Source organism: Macaca mulatta, chromosome 11 (genome assembly GCF_049350105.2).
Source record: "Macaca mulatta isolate MMU2019108-1 chromosome 11, T2T-MMU8v2.0, whole genome shotgun sequence".
Taxonomy (NCBI): Eukaryota; Metazoa; Chordata; class Mammalia; order Primates; family Cercopithecidae; genus Macaca; species Macaca mulatta.
In genome coordinates, this window is record NC_133416.1 from 9,192,206 (window position 1) to 9,219,928 (window position 27,723).

At 48.0% G+C, this 27,723-nt stretch overlaps 1 long non-coding RNA gene across 1 annotated transcript in view; it reads left to right on the forward strand.

The window, feature by feature from the left end:
- Window positions 1-27,723, forward strand: part of LOC114670778 (uncharacterized) — a 71,013-nt gene that overhangs the window by 20,490 nt on the left and 22,800 nt on the right. The window contains exon 2 of the long non-coding RNA XR_013400854.1: window positions 4,566-4,714. This is a non-coding gene — a long non-coding RNA (uncharacterized LOC114670778). The remainder of the gene's footprint in view (window positions 1-4,565; window positions 4,715-27,723) is intronic.

The window sequence follows — 27,723 nt, forward strand, 5'->3', positions numbered from 1 at the left end:
CAGCGGGACCTGGGTGGTCTGACCTTAGACCCTGCATTGTTTACCCCTTGCCGCGCTGTCAGCAGACTCGCGTGGTCTGGCCTTCGTACTCACGCTGGTTGCCCCTCCCTGCCACGTTGTGGGGTTTTTCCTGCTTCGGGGCAGCGTTTGATAGCTTGTGAAACAAAACCAAGACTTACTACGAGTGGATATGCCATTCTCTGAGATCCAGAACATTCCTTGGACCTGGCCTTGCGAATGTCACGTAAGGGGAGGTAAAAAGCATTTTCACTGTGGTCATTGGGGCTCCTGAAATAGTGTTCTTCCCAGTGAAAGTTCACCATAAAAATCTGTTAACTCAATACTGTGAACAGGAAGAGGTGTGTTGGGCTCTAGTTAAATGTCTCAGAGCCACAGAAGTAAATGTGAGGGCACCTTCCGAGCACAGCCTCCTGGAGGAGGCCGAGGACGTTTGCCTGGAGGGTTTGCCGTGAAGCAGGACTTGGCAGGGCTGGTCGGCCTGGAGAGGCCTCTGGCATGATGTAAGTTAGTTGAAGTAGTTGAGAGGTGGTGGCGTGAGGTCAATGGTCCCCGAGGAAGCCCCTAACAAGGCCGGTTGCGGTGGGATGGAAAACTGCCCTTCAGTGGCTGTAATCCTGGCTTCACGGGTCCAACGTACATTCCTGCACTTTGGATACTTGGATCGCAGCCAGGTCACATGGTCCTGAAAGGACATTCGGGCTGTGACGGCTGCACCCATTCTCAGCATCTGCAGGGACTTTGCGGGTGTGTGTTTCCATTTTCTTTCAGAGGCTCAGCACAATTTAATTCTCTCTCCCAGAGAAGTCTCGAGAAATAGAAGGACACGTGGAATGAAGGACGTGATTGAAGAGAGTGTGGTGTGGTCTTCGACCTTGTTTTGCCTTGGTTGGTGCTCAAGAACTCCGCCTGCCCTGGGCTGAGCATTTCTGCCAGGAATTCCTGCCTTTTATCCTGCCTCTGAGGCCCGTTGAGACACTCCAAGAAGCTTCTTTAACAAATTGCCTTTTCCTTTTACAGCCGTTGGATATATTTGCAGCAAAACAAAGGAATAACCCCCCAATGTGGTGATTAACTGCATTTAAGTATAGATAACATTCAATCTTGAAGGGCCTGGGGTTTTAATCATCTTTGGGTCATGTAACCAGCGTTGTTGGTGATTCAAGTCTCCTGACAGCGCTGTTCTGCCACGTTCCTCAGTTTTGAATGATCTTCCTGGTTGTACCTTGGAGCGGCGTTTGTGGCAGTAGAGAGGAGAGTGGTGGTTCCCAGAGGCTGGGAAAGGACAGAGGTGAAGCCTCTGCAGGATGCCAGTCTTCCTGGTTTAGGGGTTTCGGGCTCAGCCACCCTCCTGTGTCAGTGTAAATTATACCCAGGATCATTTTCACTCCCCCCACTTTAGTTGAACATTGGATCTTCAGGATGTGTGCGCCCACGTCACCTGGGCCGTGATCCTGGAGCTGGGTGAGACTGTGATTCCTGGTTTTATAGAATTACTTGGGGATTATTAAAAATAAAAGCGCTTTGAGGCATTCAAATGCTATTTCTTGAACGTAATTTATGTGTAGTTCTTGGGAAACATTTCTCTGAGGAAGCATCTATAATTTTTGTTTTCTGCTGCTCAGTGCTAGAAAGAATTGTGCAACACTTGAGTGAGAGCGGCGTTATTCCCCTCCCTCCGCCATGCAAGCAAGATTAAACGTGCCTCTGGCTCCCCTCGGTCTTCTCGCCTGGTGTGGCAGTGTGCTGCCTTCCGTCTTCTCTCTGGGGAGAATTAGTGGTGTTTGTGTGTGCTGCTCAGCTCAGCGTGGTGCGCGTGAGGAGCTTGGTTTTGTTAGGTGATCCTCCCAGGCCCGCCTCCTGCCTCCCCAGGCCTTGTTCTAAACTGACAGATAACTGGTGTGTGTTGGAAGAGGACAGCTGCAGGGCAGGAGAGCGTTTGTTCAGACTTTCTCCTTGCACTGACGTTTGAGACCTGGTCCAGCCTGGGCCCCTCTACCACTCCCTCCCCGTAACTGTGTGTTGCAAACCACTCCCTCCCAGTAACTTTTCTTTCAGAGGTTTGGAAATGTGACTTAACTCATCTTCAATTTAAAGCATACTATTAAATTTTAATGTTGAAACTGATGTATTTTATGGCCTTTATTTGATTTCTCTTGATTTTTTTTCCCCCATATGAGACATGGCATCTTAAGGGAGACAACCTGGTGTTGGCCGCCTTTCCTAAGGATGGAAGTGAATTCTGAAAGCCCTTTAGGCAGCAAAATACTCAGGGAACCGTTATTATGGCTATGTCTGTCCACGTAAAGTGAACACGACTCATAAGCAGAAAAAAAATGCAGCCCCGGGGCAAGGTGAGCGCTAATGCTGCCTGTGCCTGGCCTCCCCGCCATGAGGAACAGAAGTGCAAGCGGAGGTGGTTGATTAGCCTCCAAGCTGGGTCTGCGCCCCCCTCACATCCCTCTGCATCTGCAGGGGCACAGGTCGTGTTGCCACCCCTCGCTCAGTGCCAGGGCTGATGCGTCAGGAACAGGCGGGGGCTGTCCGCCCCTTGTTCAGTGCCAGGGCTGATCTGTCAGGATGCCTCGTGCTCATCTGGTCCTCGTGTCTTCATCACCAGCCTTCTGCTCGTACTGGGCTTGTTATTACCTTGGTATGGGTTGTGGAGCGGTGCTCAGTCCTCCGAGGGAATCGGCCCTTGGCCGATTCATATTCAACAGGACCGGGGAATGGGTGCTTGTTCCATGTCCTGGATCCCAGGAAGCCCGTGCCCTGGACCCTGTAATGCCCAGGGTCTTCCCGAGAAACCCCGGTGCCACTGGAGCACAGGCCGGCCCGGCCCGGCCCCCTCCAGGCATCCCTGTTTCTCCGCTTTGTAACTGCGTTTGTGTGTAGCAGGTCTTCCAGGACTTAGACGTTGCTTGGTGTGAGCCAGGTTTTGTGTGGAAAGAGGACAGGTCATAAGCAGAAGCCTGAGCCCTGGTCCGAGCCAGCAACCAACCAACCCAGAGCCATCTTTTATGCTTCCAGATTCTGTTGCCAAAAACTTACCCATGGACATTGAGGGTGATGCACTTCTGCTCCGAGACGTCTGTGGCCTCAGCTGGAGGGATGGAAAGGATGTGGAGCCTCTTCACTCCTGGCCTGGGCTTGGACCTGCTGTGCAGCCTCTCAGGGGCACCAGGGCCCCCGTGTGTCACAGTGGCCTCGGGTTGGTGGCACTGCCCCCGGATGTCCCAGGCTTCATGATGTCCAGGCTCCCCTGGCATGGCGGCCTCAGGTCAGGGGCCCTGCTCTGATGGACATCTCAGGCTCCATGATGCTAGGGCCTCCTTGTGCCATGGCGGCCTCGAGATGGTGGCACTGCCCCAGGGTGTCCCAGGCTCCAAGGCCAGTGTTCCTTCCAGCAAGGGCAAGTTGTACTGTAAGGTCTAGTCTCGGAAGGTGCCTGGGGTCCTATCCTTCAGAGCGGTCCCACGCCCACCACAAATCAAGCCAAGGGAGGCTCTGCCAGAATTTGCAGCTGTGTTTCAGGTGGTCCCACCAGGCCTCTTATTTTGGCCTAGCCAGGTATATAATTCTTTTTCTCTTTGGTTTTTTCGAGACAAGTTCTCACTTTTGTTGCCCAGGCAGTGGTGTGAGCACAGCTTACTGCAGCCTCGACCTCCAAGGCTCAAGCGATCCTCCTTCCTCAGCCTCCTGAGTAGCCAGGACCCACAGGCACATGTCCCCATGCCTGGCTTATATTTTTTGTAGAGATGGAGCTTTGCAATGTTGCCCAGGCTGGACTCGAACTCCTGGACTTAAGCAGTCCAGCTTCCTCAGCCTCCCAAAATACTGAGATCACAGGCATGAGCCACCGTGCTTGGCCAAGCATGTTTCTAGTTTCAAAATTAAGAGGACCCAGAGCCAGTTAATGACGTCTCTACTGGAACATGCTGCTTATAGTACATTAAGAAAAATCGTCCAGAACTTGGAAAGGGGCTGGTCAGACACAGTCCTTTGAGGTTGTCTGAGCCCCTGGGGTCTTTAACCATCTGGAGGGATGTACCATGTCAGACTCACTGTTGTCGATGGGCTGAAGCCCAGGTTTCATGAGGTCACATGTCGGCTTGTAGGACTTTCTCTGGCAGAGAGATGCGAGTGACTTCTGTTCACTGAGAGGCTCATCTCAGGGACTTCATGGCCTGAGGGACGGCAGCCTGTTTGAGCTGATCAAGCAATCTCATGCTACCCTTATTTTTTGAAATGCCTGTGAGTGACTTTTCACACGTTCTTTGAAGCGGCTTCTTGCCCGTGTTACTTGTTAAGGAACGAATGCTTTTTTTTTTTGATCCCTCATCCCCTTTCTTTGGGGTGTTCCAGTCTCGGTTCTCACATGTTCTGCTTCTACGGGAATTTCTGACGCTGCTGAGTGTAGAAAGCACTGAGGAGGCTGTGCTCCTGTCCCCTGTGAGCCTTCCAGGCGGCCTCCTCTCCCCTCCAGGGAGTCAGGAGGAACCTTTCAAACCCTTCTTAATCTTGTTTTCATGTCTTTGTTTTAACAGATTTCTTGGCATCTTCTCCCTTATCCAGAAGTGAGGGTGAACGCTGAGTTATTCACAGGAGTCAAGAGACCACACACAGCCCAAAGTGACATTTGTTTCCCTGAAATGATTTGTGTGTGTTCACCTTAAAATGCAACTCAGTAAAACAGGTATGTTTTGAGGAATGACTTTAAATTACCCAGGTAAAAATGTGACAGTTCAATTTCATCCAGTCTGTGCAGGTGTCCATAATCCCTTCTGTGGTTGCGTGTGAGTTTATGTGACTTGTGGTTATTTTTGAAGAAGGAAAATCTGTTGTTGCTGAGGACTTCAGATTGTGAGCTGGGATTGTGTGGGGTGGACATCGGGGGCTTCAGTGTGTGGCTTCCTTGAAGAGGTTCAAATTAAGGCTGAGCGTCCCTACTCCAAAATGCTCTGAAACAAACATTCCGAGCTCCCTCATGACACTCGAAGGAAATGCTCTTCGGAGCACTTTGGATTTCAGGCTGGGGATGCTCAACCAGAAAGTGAAATATTGCAAGACCCTTCTTGTTCCAGGAGCTTGGATGAGGACATGTGGCCTGTGCCGGGCATCCCTGGCGTGCGTGGCAGCCTGGGCTCCCTGGACTGGTTTTGTAGGAGCCACAGAAGGGAAGAGGCTCAAAGTGGCCATGCCTGACTCCTGAGAAGGGTGGACCAGAAGGGGGTGGGCACGGAGGGCAGCAGCGGAGTCCCCAGCGTCTGGAGCTCCTGTCCCTGTTGGAGCTGAGAGCCTCCTTTAGTTGTGGCCTCTGCCCTGTCAGCAGCCACTGAGGCCTGGAGGGGAGCTGGGGGCTGAGAGAGGAGGAAGGATGATAGGCCTGCTTCTGGAGAGGGCCGGCATCAGCCTGTGCTAGCCTCGTGTGCTACTCCTGCATCCAGGGTGCACGGATTCCTCGTGGCGCAGCAGTTCCCGGGGTGCACAGCGCTCTTGTGTGCAGTAACAGCTTTGTCTCCAACCCTTGGAGGCAAGTTACCTTTTATTCCCCCACAGTGAAAAGAGGTAGAAAATCTTATAGAAATGCATTTGCTGGAATGTCTATTTTCCGATAAAACATCGTACGCTTAGGCTAAATCTGAAAGTGTCTCCTAGTGAGTCTCGTGTGTAGAGTAAGAACAGTTCACGCATATCTTAAAGCAGGTAGATCTAGGAACACAGAGCATCCCGGTGCTAGGATGGAGTTTTCCACTAACTCTGGGAATAGAATCTGTAGAGCCTCGGGTGCTTTTGCACCATGAGGTTAGCCAGGTTAGCGAGGGTGCACTCACAGCCCTGCCTGTGCCGCATCCCTTCTGCTAGAGCGTCTGCTGGGGCCTGCGTGAGTCGCCTGAGCATTGCTGTTACCTTTTTCACTTGAGCCTTTTTACCGAATACTAGGATAAACTTGACCTCACATACTTTGTGGGGAGAGAGAGAAGTATATCTGGGACCTCTTTAATTATATGTTGCAAAATAGATTTGGGCAAAATATTTCTGCATATGCGTGCTTGGTGAGCATGGGGTTCCCTGCCGCACCCTGAGGCACGTTCGCACATTTTGATTTAATCTTGAGCCTATGGCAACAAAACTGTAGAAGCTGGCTATGACTTACTTTCTAAAATCTAGAAATAAACATACACTTGGAATCATAATCTATTGGACTTCTTTGTAAAACCTGATTTGAGCTATCACTTTTGCTTTGTATAAACAATTTCATTTTTTTATTTAACGTGGTGTAGAATGAATGGAACAAATATTCAAACTCAAATTTAAAAATGAAGAATTGTTACCATTTTGTTTTTGTATCAGCATATTGCTTCACCAAGTTTCTTATTATAATAGTTATACTTTCTCTGAATGTGGCACAATTGTTATAGAATTAAGAAAAAGATTGGGCATGCTGACTTATGCTTGTAATGGCAGCTCTTTGGGATGTCAAGGCAGGAGGATCACTTGAGGCCAAGGAGTTCAAGACCAGCCTGGACAACATAGCAAGACCCCATCTCTATAACAATCTCTATAACAGAAAAATTAGCTGAGTGCGGTGGTGCATGCCTGTGGTCCCTGCTACTCTGGAGGCTGAGGTGGGAAGATCACTTAAGGCTACAGTGAGCTGCGATTGCTCCACTGTACTCCAGTCTTGGCGACACAGCCAAGACCCTGTCTCAGAAAGAAAAAAAAAAAATCCAGAAATATCATTTTCTTTTTTAATCATCCCAAAAGAGAAATCGGTTTTTTCTAAGAATGTCAAGAGTAACTGATAAGATTCTTTCCTTGCATTGTTTCTCCTTTTCAAGTATTTAGAGTATTCTGTCCACATGGTCTCTCGTCATCTCGTTACAAATCAGCAGGTGTCTTCGAGGTTAGTGGTGGTTCTCTGTGTTGCACCTTGGAGAACAGCCATCATGAAACCTCTTACCATGATCGTGCACATTGTAGTCCCAATTAAAATCCTCTGTAGAGCGCCTGTGCTGCTTATTAGAGCAGAACTTTGGTTGTGCTAAAACGTGCATTCAGCTAATGGTTTTAAGTTCATATCTGAGATGATGTTGTATAATTCATTAAGCATATGGGATCAGTAATGATAGAAGATAATTCTGGCTGATGTCATTTAGAGGATATTTTTCACATCAAGTTAAAACTTCCTTCGTGATAGTCATTTTGGGATTCATTTAAATATGTGCTTTATTTCATAGCTCAAATTTTCATTAGTCATTTCATAACATAGGATTTTGAAAGCAGATTTGGCAAAACCTTTCTAACAAAATGTTTGCTTATGATGTCCCAGGGAACAGCACTCAGAATTGCTGGTAACTGTGGTACATTTTTAAGGCTGATGATAGAAGTCACTTGAACAGTAAGGGCTTCTTCGTGAGGCAGATGGGGTTTTGAACCCTGACCCTCCTGATACGCCAGCCCTGACCCTGGCCTTCTCTCCTCTCCTCTCCACTGGGAGATGAGAAGGTGCCAGCATCCACCTCACAGGCCGTCCTGAGAACCTGGGACTAAGGGCTTGTGTTCCTCTTGCAGGTGGCGCAGTTGTGAGGGCTTGACGATATATACACTGCAGGCTGCCAGTGTCGGGATAATCCAGTTTTAGTAAAAAGGTGGGATTTGCTTTGCTCCCGTGCGGACCAGGTGCAGTGCTGCTGTAGCAGCAGGTGTGCGGATCCTCTTCGGTGGTCAGGTGGACAAGGAGTCACTGATTCCGATTCCCAGGGTTAGATGTGAGGGAACAATGGACCTCATGTGTTCAGAGGGAAGGGGAGTAAAAAGCTTCCCTTGTAATTCCAGGACTGTCTGTCCCAGGAATGCCAAACCACTGGCTTTCACTTGACGCTGTCGTAGGTGGCACTGTATGGAAATGAGGACTCATGTTCCGCATACCTGGGCCAGTACCCGTCTCCCTCCAGGGCCGTGGCCGAGCCCTCCTGATTTCGCTGGGTTTCCAGCCTGGGGATCTGTAAGCCCAGTGACGTCTCCGGTCTCAGCCCCCGCTCCCCTTGGGGACAGGAGGTGGCTTCAGGAGACTGGTGATGAATGCCTGAATGAAGCCGACTTGTGACTGCAGTTCTAAGGGCCTCCCTGGGTGTTAGATGTCAGTAAATGACACCTGTGTGTCGATCTCATGTGATGAAACAGTAGGAGAAACCAAAGCTTGTGGAGTCTGCAGGTTCTGGACTGGGGGGTGTGTGCACCTGTGTACTTGGTGAGGGGTGTGATGTCTGGAATGAGTGTGCAAGTGTGTCACGTTTGTGCGTGTGTGGGGAGTGTATTTAGCAGGTGTGGGTGGAGTCAGCATGTTCATGTGTGTCGTATGTATTTGAGGGTGTGTGTGGAGCGTGTACACGCATCACATTTGGTGAGTGTATTTGAGGGTGTGTATGGAGTGCATACATGTGCCTGTGTGTATAGTATTGGGTGAAGGGGTGGCGTGTGTGGAGTAAGCATGCACATGTGTGTGCTGTGTGTGGGGTTTCTACCTGGTCCTCCCCTGAGCCTGCTCCTGGGCCCTGCTGTCCTGGCAGCTTTACAGTTTGGTGTGTCTTTGATTCTGGAAGATTCTGGAACCAGATTCTGAAGCTGTGATCACAAACTTGCAGCCCTGGAGGATGCCGGCCCGTGGAGCTGGCATGAGGGTCTCTGTGCTGGCCTCTCCCTGGGCTCTGTGCACAGCAGAGCGTGTCTGATGATTGAGCTGTGCGGGTCTGTGGCTCCCCAGACTCGAGTCAGCCCTCAATTCTGTCCTGCATCTGTTTTTCTTGCTGAGGGGCTCCAAGAAGCAGTGCCTGGACGACGTTTTCACCCTGGGGTTGCTTCGCCAGCTGCCCAGGTGCTGGCTGCCTGAGCCCTGCTGCCGTCCTGGGTGGACGGGGCTGGCGCGGGGACATCCCTGAGCACCTGTGGGGGAGGCAGGTTTAGGAAGTGCCAGAGGTGAGTGGTTTCCTTCCAGACTTGATTTTCTGGAAAGTTCTGGGCCTCATATTTTTCCCTAAGGGAAGTTAGAAACTGAGTTTCTCTTTAGGGGAACGTCTTTGCAGCATCTGTTTGAATGTTCTCCAGGTGTGGAATACTCAGGGCCGTGTGTGTTTGGGAACATCCGTGTCCTGAGCGAATTCAGTAGGGAATGGAGAGAGGCCTCCTGTCAGCTTGGCCTCTGTTTTGAGTTTGTGAGGGTTGACGGCTGCTGGTATGCCAGGGAGAGTAAAACACTGGGCGCCCTGGGATGGGAATGTTCGCTCTGACAAGGTCAGTGGGAAAGTGTCTAAACAAACGTTGCTGTTCTCCTGGCTCCTCGGGGTCGAGCTTGTTTTGTGGTGTTGAGGGAAAGCTACCCTTGTTCCTGTTCCTCACCATTTGAATGGTGTCCAGGGCCTGTTCCGCTGGAGAGGTGATGCTCATGAGTGGGGGTCAGGTCACAGGCTGCGAGGTGATTTGGAATCTGTCAGCTGATTTCCTAAAAACACAGGTGCCTGGTAAAGATGTTCCTGATTAGCTAAAACATTTCAACAGGATGTGATAGCTGGTGGTGGTTCAAAGACTATCACAATTTTCCTGTTACTTTTTAAATGCCTGTTGAATAGGGGAAGATGCACATATTTTTCTTTTCCTGTCTGCATACTTGATATTTCGTTTTTTGTTTTATATGTGGGTGTGCAGTTAACTGGATTTAGAAGCAGTCTCAGCCCTGGGGAGACTTCAGGGCAGCCTCAGTCAGTGATGAAGGGAGGCAGGGATTGGGGGGCTACCTCCTTCATAGGATGGACACCAAGGGCCAGAGGTCAGCAATCTCAGTGAGGTCACAAAGACGGGCACACCCAGCACCCTCGCCCCTGTGCCTCTCCTTCACGTTTGCCTCTGCTCAAAGCTGCTCTCCTAGGTCATCACGGGTGATCTCTTGGCGTGTGCTTGGTTCTTGCAGAAGTGGTGTCTGGCTGTGGTCAGTGTGGGCCCTCAGGACTTCCATGTTTTTGGCTCACATCAATACTGGGCAGTGGTGTACGTTTGTTTTGGAGTGGTAGATCGGGTGGATTTTGGCTTTGCCAACTCATTTAATATCTGTTTCTCCTGTTTCTGTATCAGGTGTTCTCTATTTGGTTAGAAGGGGGATGAAGTTGGTGGAACTGCTTCCGGCTCTTGAGCGCCTGCTAAGAGCTGTTTGGCGTGCACAGATCCATTTCGGCACAATCTCAAGAGCAGTCCTGGGCGGTGCAGAAAGCAAGGCCCAGGCGAGTCTGTGTCGGACACAGGAGGGCCCTGACCTGTGTGCTTTCGGCCTCTGAGCCACCCCTCTCCTGACTGCTTACAAAGCTGTATCGATAATGAAATCTGCGCATTGAAAATTCGCTAGAGGAATGCCATTTCCAGGGATCTTACTGTGGACCTTCTGTAAAGGTTCGCTGTAGAATAATGAATTGCCTTTTAATGCAGGTACCAAACAGGCTCCCTGGGATAACTCATTCCATACAAACTTTTTAAAGTAATGTTCCCAACCAGCTGTCCTATACATTCTTTCTACTAAGAGGTGCTCCTCTCCTGTGCGCTTTAGTGATATCCTGTGTTTGCTTTGCATGTGCTTGGATTTTCAGAAGAAACCGTGTTTGCAGATACACTTGGAGTACAACATTCCTCTTCCTATTAGTGTAGATGCTCCATTGGAGGAGATATTCTCATGCATTTGTGTGTTTTGTGGGGAATAAAAGTAGTCACTGGCTTTTGCAAACCTAGAAGATGCCCAAAAGTTGATACATGTGAAAATAAGCGGCAACTGCCATAAATCCCCTTGTATTATGTGTGGCAAAGTGGTCTGTGTGTTCTGTCTGTGGAGAAAATTAGTCTTCCCTATTTTCCCAAGAGGTAACACTTGAATAGACACCAAAAATTGTCTTATTTGAAAATGATACCTTCTTTCCATTGTTATGAGACTATGTCATAGGAACTCACACATGTAATTGTTTTCTCCAGTTAGAACTTCCAGGTTTTGTCATAGTCCCTTTGTGTCATTACAGTGTCTGGTTCCACTTTATTTAAAGCAGGAAGAGACCAGCCATGTGGCCTCACTGGTGCTACCCAAGCACAGGGTCTCATAAGGGCATGAACACTTGGTTTGGAGACACGCTGTTCTTCCTGATAGAAACCCTATCATGCCATTCTTTAGTCTCCTGCGGGGTTTCTTCCACCCTAAATGCACCCAGTTTCTGTTGGTTTTTAGTTTATTTGTATTTTCTGAGACAGGCTCTTGCTCTGTCACCCAGGCTGGCATGCAGTGGCGTAATCCCGGCTCACTGCAGCCTGGACCTCCCTGGCTCAGGCGATCCTCCCACCTCAGTCGCCCGAGCAGCTGGGACCTCAGGCGCGCACCAGCGTGCCTGGCTAATTTTCTTTTCTTTGTTGTAGGGATGGGGTCTTGTTATGTTGCCCAGGTGTGGCTCTGTTTTCTGTTGAGTGTACAGTGGGTTTTTATGGAGAACCTCTGTATTTGGGTTGGGTGTGTGGCATCCTGGTCAGGAAGCTGCCCTCAGGCTTCCTTCCTGCCCAGCAGGGTCACGAGTGATGTCTCCACCTGGGCTGGTGTGTGTGCTGGCCAGTAGGGCTTAGTCCTGGACTGCAGACTGGTACTGGTCCATGGTCTGTTAGGAACCGGGGTTATAGCAGGAGGTGAGTGGTGGGCAAAGTGAGCATGTCCGCCTGAGCTCTGCCTCCTCTTGGATCAGCGGCAGCATTAGATCCTCCTAGATGCTGGGACCCTCTCGTAAGCTGCGTGTTCTCCTAGGTGCTGGGGCCCAATCATAAGCTGTGTGTTTTCATAGGCGTTGGGGCCCTATTGTAAACTGGATGTGAGGGATCTCGGAGGTTCTCCTTATGAGGATCCAATGCCTGACCTGAGGTGGGACAGTTGCATTTCAAAACCACCCCCCAGAAAAATTGTCTTCCACGAAACCCATCCCTGGTGCCAAAAAGGCTGGGGGACAGCTGGCCTAACGCGTGGATGATGTCAGTAGATTTTTGGACTCGGGCCGCAGTTGGAGAGGATTAGATTTTGAAAGGTGGGGGATTGAAGGCTTCTAAAGGGCAGGTTTTCATCTCCAGTGGGGCCTGGGCAGAACTGGGTAGAACTGACCCAGAACCTGATGATTAGTCAGGCTAGCTCACTGCCTGCATCCTGTGTATGCAGCCTTGCTGTTTATTCAATTGTCTCGTCGTGTGGTGGATTCCATCCACAGCCTCAGAGTAGTGGAACCCATTACTTCAAGGCTGACCTGATTTAACTTTATCAAAAAAAATTAAAATCACTGAGTATAAATCTTCCAGACACCCGTATCCTTTTTTTTTTTTCCAGAGGCTTTTAAATATTGCAACTTAAAAATCTTCAAAAATAACTTTAAAAGAAAACCTCTAAGTACATTTTTGATGAGCGTCCTTGACAGCTTTAATATGTGAAGTAAATTACCTTGACTTTTGTATTCCTAGAAACTCGTTCGTATTTGCAGAAGACTTTGTATTTTGTCAACAGTGGCCACTGTTTTGTGACCATCATACCTGTCGTCTCATTTAGAAAGTTGGATGTGGATGTATTAACTTCTCAGACATACAAACACATGGGCTGTTTGTTTTTGGTTTTGATTTTTTTTTGTTCCCCCACCCCCCTCCCCGAGCTGAATTCAAGAAAGGGAAACAAGTAGACTAGAGTAAGTACCAGAAAGCGTCTAAGTGGCTGGGTGGGGGATCCTACTATGGTGTTGCATTTTGTTCTGCCAGACATTGCTCCTCAAAAAGCTGACCCTGAAAGGGCTGGCATTGCCCTCACTCTGGGACATTCGTCTGTCTCACCAGAAAATGAAGAATCTGCCAGAGTACCGTGAGTGAAATTCAGTCAAAACTCGATTAAATAAAAGAGGCTTTGTCTCAAAGGCCAAAACATGAGGACACACTTCTAATTTTTAAGGAGCGCTTCATCGTGGGTCAGTCCTGACGTGTACTGCATTAGGAAACCTCTGAACTTCCACGGTCAGGCCCAGAGCTCTGAGGGAAAGTGGTTGTGCCCTTCCCACTGTTTCTGTCACTAGTTTTATTCATTAATTTCCTTAAAACCCTTTTTGTATGAGTTCTACTATAGTTTGGAAAAAAATTCACATAGGTAGAACTGGAAGCGTTTCCACAGTGTTAATACTCATGACCCGTTCTGGGTCTCGGTATATGTGTACTGTATAAATGTACATGTGTGTATGTGGTGTGTGCATACTAAGTGTATTTCACTGCATGTATTGACAGTGTATAGGTATGTACACTACATATGTCCTACACACGTACATGCTGTAGGCATGCATGTACACGTGTATGTGTGTAACTGGGCACTATGGTTATATGCACACTACTTGGACACCTATCTGTTCTGCATGTGTACATACATGCATGTGTTTAATGCCATATACATACCTGTGTACGTACACCATGTGGTTATGTGCACATTATTTGTACACATGTATATATACATATGTGCACACAAGCATGCATGTACACTACGCACACTAAAGTTCTGGATATGTACACACTAATACATATACATGCTGCATATGTATGTACACTGTTGCATATGTGTATACTTTAGACTTTATACGTTAGTGTACTGATGTACATCGTATACATGTGCATATGTGTACACTGTGCATGTGTATGCGTGCTGTAGTGCACCTACATACATTGGATAAGAATGTACGCTATATGCATGCGTATACATATAGCAAATAGCATACCTGTGTACACACGGATGTGCATGTGTATGCCATATGCATGTACATACAGGTTATAGTATATCTGTGTATACTTTTTACATATAGATGTGTGTACATGCTATGCATGTGCATACATGTTAGCATACCTACGTACACATGCTATATGGATAGGGATTTGTGTATGCTCTATGCTTGCACACGTAGTGAACTCTTGTACACTATACATATGTGGATGTGTACACTATGCAGGTACACTACATGGATCTGGATGTGTGTGCACTCTGTACGCATGTAGTGCACTTATGTATACCATACGTATTAGGATGTGTGTACGCTCTCTGCATGTACACGTGGTACAGTGTACCATATACGTATACTATGTGAGTGTAAATGTGTGTGCGTTCTATGGCACCAGGAATAGGGCTCCCGCAGGGATCCAAGAACGCACCATCTCGCTGGCACCAGAATGTAGGATGAAAACAGTTGTTTGTTGCAACCGAGTTGAAATTTGGCAGGTTCCTATACCCTTTGTAACGATTAAGGAACAATCACTTCATTGATGTGTGTGTTCCTGAAATCACAAACAGCTCTGTGAGGTGTGTCTCATTCCCAGATGAGAGAGGGAACCGAAACAACAATGACTCGGTCACTGAAGTGAGGTAGAATGAACATAGCAGCTGTCTAGCTTTCCATATTATAACTTTGTCAGCAGCTCAATGAGAAATCGCCACTCATCAGGAAATGTGTCCATTTTCTACTGTTCTTTATTCGTGGCATATTTACTGCCTTGTGTTATTCCTCACGATGTAGCAAAATCCCTTCTAGAGTTGTGAATATAAACAGTTCATGAGAAATGTAGTATATTCTTTGTTAACATTGAAAATGATATGTAAGTTCATCTTCAGGTACTGTTTGGAAGGATGAGAAAGAAGATATTTAGGACAAAAGAATAGAGAGCTTTCAAGTAAACAGGGAAAATAAGGGCTTAGTGCAAAATATTTCCAAATTTGGAATTTGAGAATAATAAATCTCACATCTAAGATGGTAGGTAGTTTTTTGGGTTTTTAACATTAGTACTTGGTTTTCCATGCCTTTGGGAATTTTCCTCCTGATGGAGGACTGCAAGAATAATCTGATTTTTCAGAACAGAAGGGACAGTCTGTCTCTAAAGGTAAATTCCAGGTTCTACCATAGAGAAATAGAAATTGCTGCCAATTTTCTGTAAGGTTCTTCAGTTCTTTCCTCTTCTGTGGTTAAAAAACCATCTCTGGGGCTGGGTGCGGTGGCTCACGCCTGTAATCCCAGCACTTTGGGAGACTGAGGTGGGTGGATCACGAGGTCAGGAGATCAAGACCATCCTGGCTAACACGGTGAAACCCCGTCTCTACTAAAAATACAAAAAACTAGCCGGGTGTGGTGGCGGGCGCCTGTAGTTCCAGCTACTTGGGAGGCTGAGGCAGGAGAATGGCGTGAACCCGGGAGGCGGAGCTTGCAGTGAGCTGAGATCACGCCACTGCACTCCAGCCTGGGCGACAGAGCATGACTCCATCTCAAAAAAAACCATCTCTGGATTTAGTCTCAGCCAAGTTCCTCTTATCAGGTTGCCTTACATTTCTCACAGCTGTTGAGAGTTTTCATCATTGGTAGTTAACTTGTTGATAGCAAAAGCTTGTACTAGTTAGATCTGAGCACCTTGAAGACAAGGCTTTGTTTTATATTTTTAATGAGCAGCAGGGTGATGGCAGGGCTAGGGCCCTTCATCCCATCATGCGTTCCCCTGAGCTTTCAGAGTTCTCACTGCGTGCTGAGTGTGGTGTTGGCTGTTTAGGGTTTAAATAGGAATACGAGGCTCTGCGACTTGGTACGCTCTTACCTCCTTCATAGAGAGCTTGGTGGCAGCTTAGCATGATAAAGTATACACAACAGGTGTGCAAACTCTTACGGCCCCACTGAAAGGGTATTGATTTAAACGTGACTAATTTCTCATGTTTATTTTTGCCTTTATTCCTAGTTACGGTCCTGATACTTTTTCTTCCTTTACCATCTTGCTAATCGCTAGTGAATTAGTGATAAACTATATTTATGTGTCCTCTAAATCTAGCGACTTAATTGCAGGTCATTCTTGTTATACCATCTGTCAGTGCTATGTCAGGATGGCTCAGTTTTATGTTGTCAAAGGATTAACTACAGCAGGATGCAGCCTTTCTGGAACTTGCTCTCTTATGAAATATCGGCACTTTTTTTTTTGTTATACGTGAGGTGTACTCAAATGTAAACATTCTGAGCTGTGTTAGAAGGATATACAAGATTGTAATGAAGTAAACAACAACTTGATCAAGTATCAGCTAATGAATTTTATATTTTAAGTACATGGAACGTGGACCTTGGCAATCAGTTTTCATCTTGACCTTTTACTTTTTTTGTTAGAATCTTGCTCTGTCATCCAGGCTGGAAGGGTGGAGCACAGTAGTACGATCTCCGTTCACTGCAACCTCTACCTCCCAGGTTCAAGCGATTCTTATGTCTCAGCCTCCCTAGTAGCTGGGGTTACAGGGTGTGTGCCACCATGCCCGGATAATTTATTTTTAGTAGAGGTGGAGTTTTGCCATGTTGGCCAGGCTGGTCTCCAACTCCTGACCTCAAGCGATCCACCCACCTCAGCTTTCCAAAGTGCTGGGATTACAGGTCTGAGCCACCATCCCTGGCCTGACCTTCTGTTCTAATATTGGTTATTCAGTCTCGATGATAGTGCCTGGTTGTATTAAATTGGGGTAGAAAGCACAATTGAAATGAATTTGGTTGTGTATGTACGTGCTGACTTAGCGTTCATGGCAGCACTGTGAGTTGGGCATTGTTCCTGAAGGAAGGCCAGATGGGTAAGTCGGGGCTTAGATACGGGACTTGTGGGCAGTCACTGCTGTCCCATGGCTGAGATCAGGCCTGTCTGACGCCTGTACCCCGAACTCTTCTTAACACACGAACCAAGCAGTTGTCAAGAGTCAGTGCTTGAGTGTGATGTGGCCCGTGGTGTTTGCCTCACAGCGTGACTTTGGCTCGGGGTAACAGGGCAACATCTCCCTCCCTCTTGCGGCTGCCTGGGAGTCCCAGGAGAACCCACTGATACCGTTTATAAATGCCGGACATCGAACCTTCTGCTTGGTACCAGCACATCTGGAATCGGACAGCGCGGTTAGATTCTCAGCCAGCAAACCCGTACAGGAGTGTGTGAACTCTGCGTTTGCTTCTCCCGGACAAAGGTGAATTCCTGGTCACTACTGGATGGCAACAGGTGTGGCCTCAGGAGCAGCATGGAGACGGGCACTCTGGTGCAGGAAAAGCATCTGCATGAGGGGTGGGGAACGTGACAGACGAGCTCAGCTCTTACCGTGGGGTGGGGGGGGGGTGTGTGGGTAAGACCAGATTTTCTCATTGTTGCCCCTTTCTGAAAAGGACCCTGAATTGACTTCTCTGTGGCTCCTCGTGCCTCCTTGTCAGGTTGGAGGAGACTGCACCTCTGGCTCAGGCTCTGCTTGCAGTGAGACAGAAGCCGCTGTTGCTTGCCCTGCGCTCCCTGTGACGTCCTCTGTGCTGTTCTCCTCCGGGAACAGTTCTGTTGAGCAAGCTTGGACTCTGCTCCCTTCTGCTCTTGGATTTCATGTCTGGAAGGCTTTTCTTCTTTCCTGGTTTTTGATGATGCTGTGCTATGTTTTTGCAAGGATCACACGTACCCATAGCCGGGAGAAGCCCCTTTGCAACTTTAACATCTTGACGCTCTCAAGCAGAGCTTGCTATCGAAGTTGACAGACTCCTGGGTTTTTGTTTTGGCAGAAACTGAATGTCAGTCCTAGGACAGCTTCAGCACACTTGATCCTAGCTCTCCTCTCTCACTGCTCCCCTCGTGTGTGGCAGAAATCATATGCCCTGAAGTTTACCAGTCCCTTCATTTGAAAATCAGTTAATGTATGCGATCCTCATGAGAATTTTACTTTTTATAAAAGCAATCACAAAGACTGGGTTTTGTGAAACCAGTGTTTTATGTGTGTATTATAATTGCACTCACAATAAGCTTTGTCTTCTAAATATTCCATGTTTCAGATTAGCACTGGAATCGTGCCCTGGAGTGAGTAGTTTCGCTTTTCCGCTTTTATTTTTGGCTAAGGTAAAGTTGAGAACGTTGTGATATTAGGTGTAGTGAGCCCTTTTAGTTCCTTCTATGTCTGTTTTCCTTTAAGCCAAAAGCAGCAGACTGATACCAGTTTGTGAGCACCAGGCATCTCCCAGGCCTTTCCTGGGTCTTCCCTCCGCTGTCTCGTGGACAGAGCAGTCACTCATGGAAGGTGAACCTGAGAATCCCTGTGTGGAATTAAGTAAATGTCATAGCTCTCTTCTGTGATGAACTGAATCATATTAGGCCCAGTAAATTGTAACAGCAGGCTTTGCACATACAACGCATTGAACACTAGGACAGGTAACCAGGCTGTGACGCTTCTGGTCCTGCCCAAGACCTGCGGTATCACAGCGCATTTAACATACTGGCAGCATTGAGTGTTTGAAAACATTGTGTATGTACCATGTCCGTGATTTTCGAGGGCCTGGATAAACACCTCTGTGGGTATCGCAGTCTTTATCAATGGGAGCTTAAGGTTAGTACTGGGGCAGACTGTATTAAAGAATCAAGGTCTCTTAAGTATGTTTCAGTTTTCCCATGAAGAAGAAAGATGTTAGCTGTTCTTTCCCGGACTGTGGCTATCCGAGTGCCCCAGCACAGTCACTCACACGTTTACCTCATTTCCATTTAACCGGGCTGGGCTTGGGCCAGAGTACTTCGGTTGTCAAATGTCATATGAGGCTGATGAACTGTCTTCTGCTTCATCGTTAGCATATGGAAATACTGTTTTCCAAAGCATACTCTACTTTATCATTTGGGTTTATATAAAATAATGGAACAGTTACTTTAACTGTGCAGTTTCTTATGCTTGGTTATTTAATTGCGGAAAGATAACGGTTTTATTTTGCTAAAATCTGTGCTAGGAATTGTGCCAAATCTTTGTGAAATGCCCAGTTTACTAGCTTAAGTTATAGATCTTTGTATGAAAAGAAAAAGCCTATTGCTAAAAGGAGCATTGTCTTTATCGATGCAAAAAGCTTTAAACTTATTGGCCGTGTAGTCAGTAAAATGCATCAGAATGTGGCGAAAATTGAGAAAACATTGAAGTTTTAAAATCTGCTATGCAGTTTTCTTCAACTCCCTTGCAAGATACTTAATTTGAATAAAAGACAGAATAAAGTGTTCCCATTGAGGAAAGTTGGCAGGAGAATGTGTTCGGAACCTGAGCAGTCCTGCCATGCTCGTCTGTGATGTGGTGTTGTTCATGGTATCACTTTTACAGAACTTTAAGAATGCTGCTTCTGCGAATAAAAATACATTTTATTCTTAGCATTTCAGTTTTGAGATGTGTAAAACGTGTTAATGGTTTCTTTCCCTTACAGAATTTGCTTGTTGTTCTTTTTTTTTCTCTAAATGTCTACAAGACTCTGAAGCACATTAATCACTTTAAAAGAAAAGAAAAAAAAAAAAAAGGCGGGGCGTGATGGCTCATGCCTGTAATCCCAGTGCTTTGGGAGGCCAAGGCAGGCTGGCTGATCGAGCCTGGGAGCTTGAGACACAGGAAACCAGCCTGGGCAACCTGGTGAAATCCCATCTCTACTGAAAACACACAAATTAGCTCAGTGTGATGGCTGCACACCTGTAGTTCCAGCTACTCCAGAGGCTGAAGAGAATCACTTGAGCCTGGGACGCGGACCTTGCAGTGAGTGGAGATCACGCCCCTGCTGTCAAGCCTTGTTGACAGAGTTGGGATCCTGTCTGAAAAACAGCAACAATAATAACTTATGGGTGAACTGCTCGGCTGCTCTCTGTCTAGAGTAGAATAAATCCAATTACATTTTTGTCTTTTATTAGCATTGAAATTTTCTAAATCATCTCTTTGTTTTCATTACATTGTAGCAATATATTGCTGCTTAGAGTCTGGAACAAGTAGGTTTCTCTTGATCAGGTTCTTACTGAGTTGCTAAAACTTAGAATGATTTTCCCCACCTTGAATGTGACTTATAGAACTTTGCCTTTTGAGGTGATGTGCTGCATTTGACAGCAGACACAGGAACACCCAAAGAATTCACTTACGGGCTAAAATGTACATGCTTTGTAGTGTTTCCCTCCTAAAATGAAAACGGTACCTCTCATTTGTGGGTCGATGATGCTATTTGCTGAAAACTTGTTAAATTTTACTTAGTGTTTTTTTGAGACGGAGTCTTGCCCTGTTGCCCAGGCTGGAGTGCAGTGGCATGATCTCAGCTCACTGTAAACTCCGCCTCCCGGCTTCATGCCATTCTCCTGCCTCAGGCTCCCGACTAGCTGGGACTACACGTGCCCGCCACCATGCCTGGCTAATTTTTTGTATTTTTAGTAGACACGAGTGTTTCACCGTGTTAGCCAGGATGGTCTCGATTGCCTGACCTTGTGATCCGCCTGCCTCATCCTCCCAAAGTGCTAGGATTACAAGTGTGAGCCGCCGCACCTAGCCGAAAACATGTTTGTTTACTGCCTCAGTCCTCAGTTGGGTAGCCCTGTTCTTGGTAGGACATTCAGGGAGTGTGGGGACATCTTGAGTCTTGAAAGGTGCCCTTTGCGAGATGGGAATCTTCCAGCTGCTTATTTAGGGAATCCTGCCAGCTGTCATTGACTGGAGAGCACAGTTTCCTGGCTGCCCTGGTCTTTGAGGGGAGTGAGACTGAGGGGTCATTTTCCCACCTGGACCAACGTGTTTATTAAACCTGGCTTGTGGATCATTTGGATCTTGTTATGAAGGGAAAACCACATCTGTGTCTTTCAGATGAGTGGAAGTCATGGTAAAAAAATTTTTATTTTTTTGGCTACTATGGAGAAGTTTTGTCCTTGTGACCTGTGAATACAGTCACGGGAGAGCAGAATGTTCACGGTGTGGGTGCTAACAGTGTACATACAGAGTCACGTTCTTCACAAGAGAAAAATATTTTTCTCATTACAACCTCGGTAAGAAGCTGGCAGTACTCTTGTTTTTGGAGGGGTGTGAAGGGAATATTGAGAAAGTGTCAACGTTAGACTCGCCCACTCTGCAAATTCTGTACCAGCTGGAGAGAGGACCCTGTGATGGCAAGATGCAACCCTCTGCCCAGAAGGAGGTGAATTTCGGTGGCGCTCAGGATGCGCGGTTCATCTCTATATAAAGGCAGAGCGTGAAACGCCGTGGAGGCTGAGAGAAGAGATGTGCTTAGCAAGTATGAGTGAGACATTTGGGGCTTGTTAGCACCTGACGTGTGTGCAGCAAGCTTTGCCATGTGCACGCGTGTGATCCTTAGAACACTGGCGTGTGGAGCCGTGAGGCTATCGAGGGCCCCAGCTCCCGGCAGGCTGAGGAGTTCCCTGTTACCACCAGGATAACTGTGATTGAAGGCTGTCGCTCAATCCCGAGTCCCGGAAGGGGCTCCTTTCAGAGAGGAAAACACCCCTAGAGCCTCTGGCAGAATTCGGTGATTTTTATTATTACGTTGCTTAGATTTCACAAACATGAAACCAAGAACATATTTCAGAATGCTTATGGTTCTTCTGTAACCATGGAAAGAAAGTAATTTGCAGTCGATGGACAGTTTGCGGAAGCCGAACTGCCTACATCATGAGCACGGCGCTCTCCCTACCGCCCTGGGCCTTGCTCCGGTTCGCTGGGGAGGCTTTGCAGGGCCTCTTGGCTGGGATACCTCTCCCATGTTGCTGTCCCTGGTCACGGCCATACTGCTGGGCACCTGCACCGTGAGGACACTGAGTGGACATGGAGCCATGGGGCAGCAGTTGGTCATGAGGTGGCATCCACATGGTCTGAAACAGGTTTCTGTTCATTAAGAATGATCATTGCAATAAAAACATGGAGTGAAAGAAAACCCTCTACTGACCTGAGAATGCGTCAGCTGAGTTGGATGGGGAAGTGCAGTGAGGAAGGTGAGGGCTGAAAGGAAATGAGGGAGGGAGAGGAAAGGAGAGAAGAGAAGCAAAAGCGGGAGGGAGGATGGGAGTGAAGAGGGAGATGGAGGAGAAGGAAGAGAGGGCGGTGGGCAGGAGCCTGGGAAATGAGCCCCAGAACCGGTTCCTGACCCTCGTGGGTGCGTCAGAGCTGATCTTCCAGGAGAGGCGGCCCGGGAAGGCTGCCCCTTAGGAAGTGAGGGCCGGGGGGAGCTGATTTTTTGGCTCTCAGTGGGGCTGTTGCTGACCTGAGATGCAGTTGACAGTTATCCCGAAGAGGTAAGAGGTCGTCTGCACAGCCACCATTTGCCATCAGGTTGGAGAGAGAAGTGCTCGTCCCCATGATTTCTTTCTATTGTGGATTTTTCCCAGTTTAGCTGAGCAGCCTGTCAGTGGAAATGTCAGGGATTACTAACATGTCTCCATTCTACAGAGCAGTCGGCCAGCTTCCGATCCTGTCGTTGTTGGGGGCACCACTCCCGACCTGTCATTAGGCCAGTGCCGGCCCAGCGTGGGAGCTGCAGCCTGAGGCGCTGGGAAGCCTGTGGGGCTCTTGCTGCCGGGGCTCTGATGGGAGTCATGCACTGAAAGAATGATGTCCCTTGAGCAGAGCCTGGCGAGGAGTGGGTGCTGCTGTTGCTGCAGTACATGGAATTTCAATGACGAATGAAACGCCCTTTTAATTATGACCAGAGCTCTATGCTCTGCGTTTCTTCAATGGAAATGTGCTGAAATGAATTTGCTGTTAATCAGTTGCCTCATGCAAGACAGTGTGCTTGGGAGCAAAGCAGGATGTGGACTTACATACAGAACTTCCTTCTCTCAACAGGCTATAATCAGTTGGATGGTGCTACACAGGAATACGTGAGAATTCGTGTGAGAAAGGTGATGTGTGAACAGCAGGTGTGGGGGGAGGTTTACAGAAAAGCTTTTGGCTGAAGTGGTGTCAGGTGCGGGTGCTGAAGTGTGATGTCTGGCTGGATGGAAGAGTACATGCCTCTAGGCTGCAGGAAACAGATAAAGGAGGAGGTGGGCACACGTGGGTCGTGTCTTAGGAATGGTAGCAATTCAGGCAGACCCAGGATCAGGCTCCCACGGGGGAGGAGTGGACTTTAGGACCCAGGGAGCATGGGGTGGGGGTCATGCCCAGGCTGCTGCAGGGCTTGCTGCTGTGTCAGTAGGGCCCTGTGCTTGGCCTCTTTAAAACTGTTTCCTGATCCATAAAATGGGCACTACAAAATCCACCTTGTGACACTGAAGCTTAAATGAGATGATCTACATGGTGCCTTCCTTCCCTTTCTGACATCATAGGCTCATAGCTATGGTGGCAGTGACAGGCTGGATAGAATGCTGGAGCCACTTTGCGTCTGGTGAAGCCACATGGATTTGTGCAGTGCTTGTGACTGTCTCTGAAAGCCTTTGGTCATGGCAGTGGCAGCCTTGAGTGGCTCTTGGCATATTTCAGTCTGTAGAGTGCAAGGTTGGCTGGAGCTCTGAGGCCATTGATACTATCCAGGGGTGAGCTGATGGGACCCTAAAACTTGGGGGAAGGTCGAGAGGAGTTGGCCGCCCGAAGTATTGTAGATTTCTGGCTTCGAGAACTTGTTGACTTATGGACACAGGAAGGTAAACCCAGATGGCTCCAAAATTTTAAGTCCAGAAGAAAGGTGGGAGGGTACAATTGTTGACTAGGTCATGGTTGCCCTGTCCCTTTCTTTCTGACCATTGTTTCTCCTCCCTCCCCTTGCCTTTGTGGGCAGGAGGGCCTGAGTCTGTACAGTGGTCTGTTTCATGGTGATGATGGCCGATTATTACCCTGCAGTAAGAAGTCTCTCCACTTTATTTTGCAGCAGCAGTAAAATAAATTTAAGGAATAATGGTGAAGTGGAATTTGTTTTGTTGCCTTTTTTTTTTTTTTTGAAGTATGATTTATGTGAATGTTCTTCTCAATTTCACTGATCACTTTGAGAGGCCAAAACATGCTTTGGTTTGTTATTTTGTGTTTGACTTTGAGCTAGTTTATTTTCTCACAGAATTATGTTCCTTATTTGGGCTTTTACAAAACTGAAACACAGGATGGTGCATCTCCATTGAGGGTTGTTCTGAAGTGTGACTTTTCTTGGCATGCTTGAAAATCAGTGACATTATTTTATAGAAACACTTTGTAACTGACAACAAAGCTTTAGAAGCTGTTGTAAAGGGCAAGGTAGGCAACGTGTTACGCTTTGTGGGTCACAGAATTCTCTGCATATTTTTTTTTTGTTAAAACTTCAAAGTGTAAAAACCACTTGTGGTTCCCTGGCCAAGGCTGGTTCGGGGATCGTGGTTTGCAGACCCTTGACAGCACCTTACCTGAAAGCTGATCTCCCTGCTCAATGAAGTGAGTAGGAGCCCACCTCATTGGTTCAGCTAGAAAGATGCTGCCCTCATGCTGGAATTTGCTTCAAACAAACTTGAAAGTTCTGGCACCGCTGCTCATTTCCGTACTGTTGCAGGTCATCTAAAATACGGAGGGTGCCTTGGCGTTTTGATTTTGTTACTCCTCTTTATCGGTTCTGAGATGGCTTATCGAGGGTTAGACATTTTCAGAAATGATCAGGCAGAGCTGCAGCCATCTTGCAGATCAAGTGAGGTTTTTTCTGAAAGTTTGTTACAGGCTTAAATTTCTGATCCCTTTCCATCCACTGATCTTGTATGATTGGTTTCTTTTTGTTCCCATTTGGGTCTATGAAACTTGTTGAACAGCGTCTCCCCACCACGGTAGAACTTTAGCTCTGATTTCATGCATGAGTAGGTATCCTCACTTCTCATTTGCGATGAGAAAGTGCTGCAGGTCCTGCATGGCTTCCGTCTCTTCCCTGCACACGGATGGATGTGGGAGTTATTTGAGGTGTGTGAACTTGCTACCCTTAGAGCCTCCAGGTTCACTCCCCTGGACCACACTCCTCCCCCCTGGTTCACGCCCCTGGACTGTACTCCTCCCTCCTCCCGTGGACTGTACTCCCCCCTCCTGGTTCACTCCCCTGGACTGTACTCCTCCCTCCTCCCGTGGACTGCACTCGCCCCTCCTGGTTCACTCCCCTGGACTGTACTCCTCCCTCCTGGTTCACTCCCCTGGACTGCACTCCTCCCTCCTGGTTCACTCCCCTGGGCCGCCACCCCTGCGCCGCCACCCCTGCCTCCTAGTTCACTCCCCTGGGCCCCCACTCCTCCCTCTTGGAGCTCAGTAGTTTCTGCTGTGCTTGTGCCAGCATGATAAGGCTGAGTGGCAGCTCCAGGGCTGTGGCAGCTCACGCAGCTGTGGCGTTAGTGCAGAGAACCGCGGGGATGCAGCTGCCCTTGCTGTGACGCTTTGAGTGTTGTAGTCGGGGTGGGAAGCTGGGTGGGACGTGGATGTCCCAGGGTGGGTCAGGAGCCTCCCCTCAGCCTCTGTCAAACACTTCTCAACCAGGTGTGGTGGCTCATGCCTGTAATCCCAGCGCTTTAGGAGGCCGGGGCAGGCGGATCACCTGAGGTCAGGAGTTGGAGACCATCTTGGCCAACATGGTAAGACCCTGTCTCAACTAAAAATTAGCCGGATGAGGTGGTGCCCACCTATAGTCCCAGCTACTCTGGAGGCTGAGGCAGGAGGATCTCTTGAACCTGGGAGGTGGAGGCTGTAGTGAGCAGAGATCACACCACTGCATTCCAGCCTGGATGACAGCAAGACTCTGTCACAGAAAAACAAAATGAAACTTCTCTATATCATGCTCACAGCTTGTAAGCAGAGGAGAGAATATTTGGCAGAAATATTCAGATTTAGGAAGTCTTTTCTGATTAAGAGAATCAACAACTCAGTTAATCCTCTGCCAACTTTCAGTCGTGTTGTGGCTGGGAGCAGGGGTGGCTGTTAAAACAGGTGCCTGTCTTTGGGAGGCCGAGGCGGGTAGATCACAAGACCCAGGAGCTGAAGAGCAGCCTGGCCAACATGGTGAAACCTCATCTCTACTAAAAATATAAAAGCTAGCTGGGTGTGGTGGCGTGCACCTGTAATCCCAGCTATTCAGGAGGCTGAGGCAGGAGAATTGCTTGAATCTTGGGAGGTGGAGGTTGCAGAGAGCTCAGTCAGGGGTGGGTGCCGGCTCCCGCAGATAGAAGAGCCAAGTGTCCTGCAGGAGGCCAACGTGTGCACTGGGAGTTCCCAGGTGCGTGTCCTGGTACACGGCCCAGAGGCTCCTGACAAGGCTCAGTGCACCAGGCACACAGTGGACTGTTGGTGCCTGATCCAACGAGGGAGTGAGTGAGGGCCGAGACACAGGTGCGGGGATGCATGAGACGGTGTACAGTCAGGTGGAGAGTCATGCTGTAGGGTCCGGAAGAGACGGGTTCGAGAATAAATGGGACGGGGGTACATTTAGGTGGAGAGTCATGCTGCTGTGGTCTGGGAAATGTGTTTTTGCTTCTATCTGAGAAGGTGGACCTGAGCATTTCTGTGCTTTGGCATTTAATCTGTGCAATATCCTCCACGGGGTGCGTATCTCTGTGGTAGAGGACACCCCGGGCACAGTGGATGTCAGCGGCCGTGGCTGGACTCAGGGTCCATGAAAGTTGCGTGATCGAACGTGTTTGGTACATTCTCAGCTCCTGCCCAGGTGCCTCCCAAGCATCGGGTGTTGTGGCTCCCCACAGCCTTCACATCTGCCTGTAGCATGGCATGACCACCACCTTCCTACCATGTGTTTGTCCTACCACGGATGCCGTGTCTAACGGACGCTGTGCTCTCCAGCTACTTTCCTATAATCAAAAGCCTTGACTTTGCCTGTGTTTCAGAGATGACAGGGTATTAATCTTTCATGATTGCTCTGAGGATTTCCAAAAGCAAATGCATCTTACAGGATGCAAGATAGAGGAGACAGTAATTACAGATGACTTTTCTCAGTCTTTTGCTTGTGGTAAAATTACATAGCACTCGAACCATTTTTAAGTGTATGGTTTGGGGGCATTAAGTGTGTTCACATTGTCGTGCCGCGATCACCACCATCCATCTCCAGAGCTTCCTGGTCTCCCCATGCTTGAAACTCGGTCTACCGAACACTAGCTCTCCTCCTGCCGCAGCTCTGGTAAGCATACAGATTGCTTGCAAAAGAGGCTTTGTCAGTAAGAGAAGGGGCGAGGAGAAGAGCTCTCAGAACTCTTGAGATTAGAGGAAGTGTTTTAGGTTTTGCTCTCTGGTTCCCAGTGTAAAGGAGCTATTGAAGACGTGGGAAGGCGAAGGTCTGTGATCTCAGGAAGTGCTGGGCTGGGCAGCTTTCCCGCTGTGATGGGGGCACTTGCCCTCAAACCCTCCTGAGATAATCGCGTGAGGATGGTGCTGTATTGTGACAGCTCTGAACTTGGTCTCCTCCAACGTTGCCAAGTACATAAGCTTTGGTGGTTGCCGTCTAGTGTCTGCGAGAGACCTAGAATTGGAACATTGTTGACTTTAGAACACACTCATTCTTATAACACTCTACCTGTTCTCATCAGTAGGAAATACACTGTGTCCTTTTTTTTTTTTTTTTTTTTTTTTTTGCTTTAATAGTCTGTGTTGCAGTAGCAGTAGTTGCAGCGGACGCTACTTCTGGTTCATGGTTATTGCCAAACACAAGCTTCTGGAAACCGTGTGAAAAATGAAGGGGAAAAGTGGTTTTCTGCCTAAGGCTTTTTTGAACATCTTCTTTTTTCTGGAATATCTGTTGTGGTGTGAAACATTTTCAATTTAGGGAGTTGTAACGTGTTTTATTCTGGTTAGCTTTGAAACTCCATGTTTCTGCATGTCATGGGGTTGCTTTATCCTGTTATTCTATGATATAGCTGGTTTTCAAAACTATTGGTTATTTCACTTTAAAAACCAAA